Source organism: Schistocerca cancellata, chromosome 7 (assembly GCF_023864275.1).
Source record: "Schistocerca cancellata isolate TAMUIC-IGC-003103 chromosome 7, iqSchCanc2.1, whole genome shotgun sequence".
Taxonomy (NCBI): Eukaryota; Metazoa; Arthropoda; class Insecta; order Orthoptera; family Acrididae; genus Schistocerca; species Schistocerca cancellata.
The window spans coordinates 56,723,244-56,728,776 of NC_064632.1; the positions used below are offsets into that span (position 1 = coordinate 56,723,244).

Consider the following 5,533-nt stretch of genomic DNA (forward strand, 5'->3'; position numbering starts at 1 on the left):
AGTATGAACGTGACTCGCCTAAGGTGAACGTTTTCTGTGCCATTTCAGCCAATCAAGTTTTTGGTCCCTTTTTCTTCGAAGGTGCTACTGTAACTGGACTACAGTATCTGTAGATGTTAGAGAATTGGCTGTTCCCTCAGCTCGAACAAGAAGCACAACAATTCATATTTCAGCAGGATGGAGCGCCACCACATTGGCACTTATCTGTCCGTAACTACCTGAACGTCAACTACCCGAGGCGATGGATCGGCCGCCAGGCAGCCCGTGACAGAGCGCTTCATCACTGGCCTCCAAGAAGCCCTGATCTTACCCCCTGCGATTTTTTCTTATGGGGGTATGTTAAGGATATGGTGTTTCGGCCACCTCTCCTAGCCACCATTGATGATTTGAAACGAGAAATAACAGCAGCTATCCAAACTGTTACGCCTGATATGCTACACAGAGTGTGGAACGAGTTGGAGTATCGGGTTGATATTGCTCGAGTGTCTGGAGGGGGCCATATTGAACATCTCTGAACTTGTTTTCGAGTGAAAAAAAACCTTTTTAAATACTCTTTGTAATGATGTATAAGAGAAGGTTACATTATGTTTCTTTCATTAAATACACATTTTTAAAGTTGTGGTATTCTTTTTGAATCACCCTGTACTACCTGCCCATGTTAGGAGTTTATGGTCAGTACAATCACGAACTTTCTTCCATATACACACGGCCCAATGAATGACCAACATATCCCCCTCAATCACGTACTGTACACTTATTCTGCCTTGTCCAACGTGTTCGAGGCGTAATCGACAAGTAGGTTCTTTCCGATTTTTCCTTAACTTAAAACCACTCCAATGCTTTACAGGTAGCATCCGTTGTAATTATGAAGTCATTTCCAAAATTCAGGCCAACGGCCTTGCCGCAGTGGTAACACCGGTTCCCGTCAGATCACCGAAGTTAAGAGCTGTCGGGCTGGGCTAACACTTGGATGGGTGACCATCCGGTCTGCCGAGCGCTGTTGGCAAGCGGGATGCACTCAGCCCTTGTAAAGCAAACTGAGGAGCTACTTGATTGAGAAGTAGCTGCTCCGGTCTCGGAAACTGACATACGGCCGGGAGAGCGGTGTGCTGACCACGTGCCCCTCCCTATCCGCATCCAGTGACGCCTGTGGGCTGGGGATGACCCGGCGGCCGATCGCTGCCTTTGGACCTTACGGCCTGTTAAGGGGGAGTTTAATTTAGTTTTTAGTTCCAAAATCCAGGTACTGCAGAATAGGCGGACTGATCAGCTTCTCTTTCAAATGCTGAAAAGCGTTTTTTGCTCGACACCTCAGCAGTATTCTAACGTCCCAGCCCATTAATTAGGATTTAATTATTTCACCTGCAATTAATATGAAAAGCGATTCTGGATTGTGGACTATTTTTTTTTATTAAAATGAAAAGGAATGGTGGCAATGTTAAAAGGAACTGGAGCCTCTTCCGTTAAATGACTAAATTTATTCTGAACTTTTACGAAAGTTAACTCAGTTTTTTCTGAAAGTAGCTACGGCTCACAGATTTGGCGTGGAGAGCAAATCTTTTAGTAAAATTTGTTACTGACTGTGAACTGAAACATGTTTCCTTGCGGAAATTAGTATGAAACGGCCGCGCGGGATTAGCCGAGCGGTCTAAGGCGCTGCAGTCATGAACTGTGCGGCTGGTCCCGGCGGAGGTTCGAGTCTCTCGGTCATGTGTGTGTATGTTTGTCCTTAGGATAATTTAGGTTAAGTAGTGTGTAAGCTTAGGGACTGATGCCCTTAGCAGTTAAGTCCCATAAGATTTCACACACATTTGAACATTTTTTTTTAGTATTAAACTGATAACCGAAGTTCGTAATATTTAAATGTTTGCAGGTTCTACAGTATTTCACAAACAAAAGACTACTGCACAAACTACAATAAACAAAAGGAATACTTCCGTGTTTAAGAAAACACACAAAATCATGGTTCTGTAAGGGTAGGACAGCTTTATAAATCAATTATGTTTGAACTTCAACAGTATATTTTAAACAAACAAAAGTCAACTTACACTATTCCACACAGCCTAATATTTGAAACAAAAGGTCCTCTATATGTAACGCACTGTAATCAAATACACGCACTTGCTACGCTGACATCTAATAACAGTTGCAGCAGCAAATAATTAAGTAACAGCTTAAGGAAGATCTACTATGACCGTTTCATCGGATGCGCAGAATCAGTTGCGTACCATGAGTCAAGGTAACTGAGGGAGACAAGTAGAAAAGAGAAAAAGAGCAGAGCAAAAACAAGAAGAGAACAGTGCCCTTGTTTCAGGGCTATTTATACTAATTACGCGTTATGGTCTTTGTATAATTATTGATATAGTATCCAGAGGTGTCTGGCATAGCTCCATTACTTTGGGCAAATTTCTTTAATAAATAATTAAGCGCTTCGAGATTTTGCAAAAGTTTCTTACAAAACGCCGGTAGTATCCCACAAGGCCTAAATACGCCTTTAATTGCTTCGTCATTTTGGGCTGTGGGCACCTTGTGTGGATCTGGCCTCAAACCCTGGGACGATAAAATATGACCTAAATAGCACAGTTAGTTTCGCAAAAACTCACACTTGACCACTTATAGTTTTAAATTGTGGAGTCTAAACCTTTCGAATACCTCCGTCAGCCGCACATTATGTTTCTTTAAGGATGAGCCAAATACATGAAAAATTTTTCATCCTGTAGCCCTGTCAAGACGGAGTTCATTAACTTCTGAAATGTACTAGGAGCTATTTTAAGACCCATGTGCGTTAGTTTGCACTCGTACTCCCCAAACGACATACTGAAAGGCGTCTTTTCTCGATACTTTAGTTAATAAGACTTGGTAAGTTGAAATTCGAGAAGTACTTTAACTTTCCTAAGTGCGAAAATTCTCCTTTAGCACATTTATTCCTGATTTCAGCTGCGGTTTGTTTTTCCTGACACTGTTCACGCTGAACGATTGCCTCAAGAATGTCCGCTCCGAAATGTCTTCTGTTACCGCCCGTCACAGTCTACTGATACACTCTCGCGTGTAGTGTTCAGTACACTTGTTAGGCATTCCCTATATTATACTTTTACTAATACCTCAGGCAAATACACGCCTTTGGTGCTTTCCGAATTATTCGGAATGATAGCCTCTCTCATTGCATTCACCTCTCTTTTTCTTCGACACACCCGTTCCTCCCTAGGTCCTATTTTTAATACTGAAATAATTTGTTTACTATCTTTTTGATTCTCTCGGGCATTACCTTTTGCCTGTCTCTATGGCGTTCCGAGATTATTGACTTTCTGACACTATTCGCTCTCGCCTTTCCACATGTTTCTCTCTTTGCACTTAAGCGTCTCTCGAAATGTACTGTGCGGAGATCACCTTGTGACTCCGCCTTCTTTCCCTTACACGCCTTTCGCTCAGCATCTGAGGTTTCTCTTAAAGAGCCTTCTCTTTCTTGTATCTGCACAGCCGCGCAAAAGTTTCCGTCTTCTAATACCAATCTGCACCGGGTGGAGCTCACGCTCTTGCTTTGTCTTCATTATGATTCGTTCCGCGCGGGTCCACAAGCTTCCGGTGGACTCCATGTTCTCTGAAAAAGTCTCGACCCAGCATCCCGTCAAATGGAAGCGGGGTAGCCGCGCGGTCTGGGGCGCCTTGCCACTGCTTGCGCAGCTCCCCCATCGGAGGTTTGAGTCCTCCCTTTGGCATGGGTGTGTGTGTGTTGTCCTTTGCGTGGGTTAGTTTCAGTAAGATTAAGTAGTATGTAAGCCTAGGGGCCGATGACCTCAGCAGTGTGTTCCCATATGAACTTACCACAAATTTCCAATTTTCCACATCTTCCCCAATTACTTGGAAACGATTCCTCATTTGTATTCCGTTTCTCTTTCGTAATTCGAGAGTTACAGTTCCCTCTGTCCTTGCAACAATATTAGTTATTTCCCGAATCCTAATACGTTCGGCTGGATTATGCCATCCACCATTTCTCAAAACACTTCTCCTAACTACGCTTATCTGCGCACCACTATGTACGAGAAATCTCAGGCAATTAGTGTACCGTCCTGACAGTCCAGTTGTATAAACTCTTCCTGGCTTTTACATCTCCTATGTGGATTTTGTGCATGGCAAAGATTTTCTGGGCAGTCTCTTGCGCAGTAATCGTTCATTACAGACTTCAGATACACACACCAGTCTCTATGACTTGGCGAATTACAAAGTGGCCACTTAACTACTCGTGATTGATCCGTTTCCCTGTCCTTTCTTGACACATCTTTCTTATTCGTTTATCTGCAGGACACTCTCACACCATATGGCCGGGATTCCCACACGTGAAGCACTTGCTGGCTTTCTTCTCGGCCTGGAGCACCGCATCACTAACTGTGGCGATTATCTGTTCTCGGGCCGAGGGATGGCGCTCTCCTCTGGGTAAGCTATCTCTACAGCCTCTGCTAACGTTAGCTGCTCACCTTTCACACGCACTATTGTATTTATCCTGTCATCGTAAATTCCTTGGATAAACACTCTTAATTTTCAGACGAGAGCAAGGTTGCCTTTTAGCTTCGTTTCTCATATGGGAACTCTGATTGCTTCTCTGGAATGGAGCGGCATGGTATTCAACCTTGAGCCCCATTGAGCTATAGTTTCCCCACTTTCTTTCCGATTTGCAAACATCTGATGTGTGTAGGAGTCAAGTGTCCCTTTACCAGCATAGTTTTCTACTAATACAGCACGCACACTCAGGAAGGCGCGCTTATATCTCTGGCTAACACCTTGCTTGCTACGTGCTGAGCCCACTATTTCAGTTTTAACAAATTTGGAAGGGTACCATACTGCTGTGGGTCTATAAGTTGAGAAGCAAGATCACATTTGTCGAGGAAATCGTTTAAAGTGTTATTAGTGCCATCAAACGATTGAGGCATTAATTTTAGCACATCTGAGAAACTGACACCTTTGTGATTAAGACGCATCAGAGCCTGTACCGGAAACACTATCTCCGTCTCGTGATATGCCAGCTAGCCTTTCAACTCACCGTTTGACTTCTCACCGCTACCGTTGAGCGGTGGCGGCTCGCTTTGCTGGCCTAACTACCTCTGGCACCGGTATCAATAGTCACCTCCCTTGTGACTTGTCTTTGGTTTTCCTGGTTGAGGGGTGGAGGCTCGACGCGGAGGAGCGAGTTGTGAAAGGCACGTGACGGAAGATGGGGGGCTGGAGCAGCAGTGTCTGGCAGCGGGGTTTGGGTGGGCCGATGTGGGTTTGACAACGGATGTACCCAGCCGGATGGCCGAGTGACTTGCCGAATGTTGGGCAGTCGCTAAAGAAGGTGACGAATGTCACGCTCTGTAGCTCTGGTGACGGGGGCCTGCTTGTGTCATTTGGAAAGAAGTGTGCCGTGGCTTGAGAGTGGCCGTGGTTATAAGTGCGTCCTTTTAGAATCCACGTGATTCTGTTAATTGGTAAACCGCGTGTGTGCCTCCGCTTGGGGTGCGATGTTATGAAGTAAAGTGGTAACACTGGGGGTGGCCTG

The 5,533-nt window shown here is 44.7% G+C and overlaps 1 pseudogene; it reads left to right on the forward strand.

The window, feature by feature from the left end:
- The first annotated feature begins 888 nt into the window (after positions 1-888).
- Positions 889-1,006, forward strand: LOC126093124 (5S ribosomal RNA; annotated as a pseudogene).
- The last annotated feature ends 4,527 nt before the right edge of the window (positions 1,007-5,533 follow it).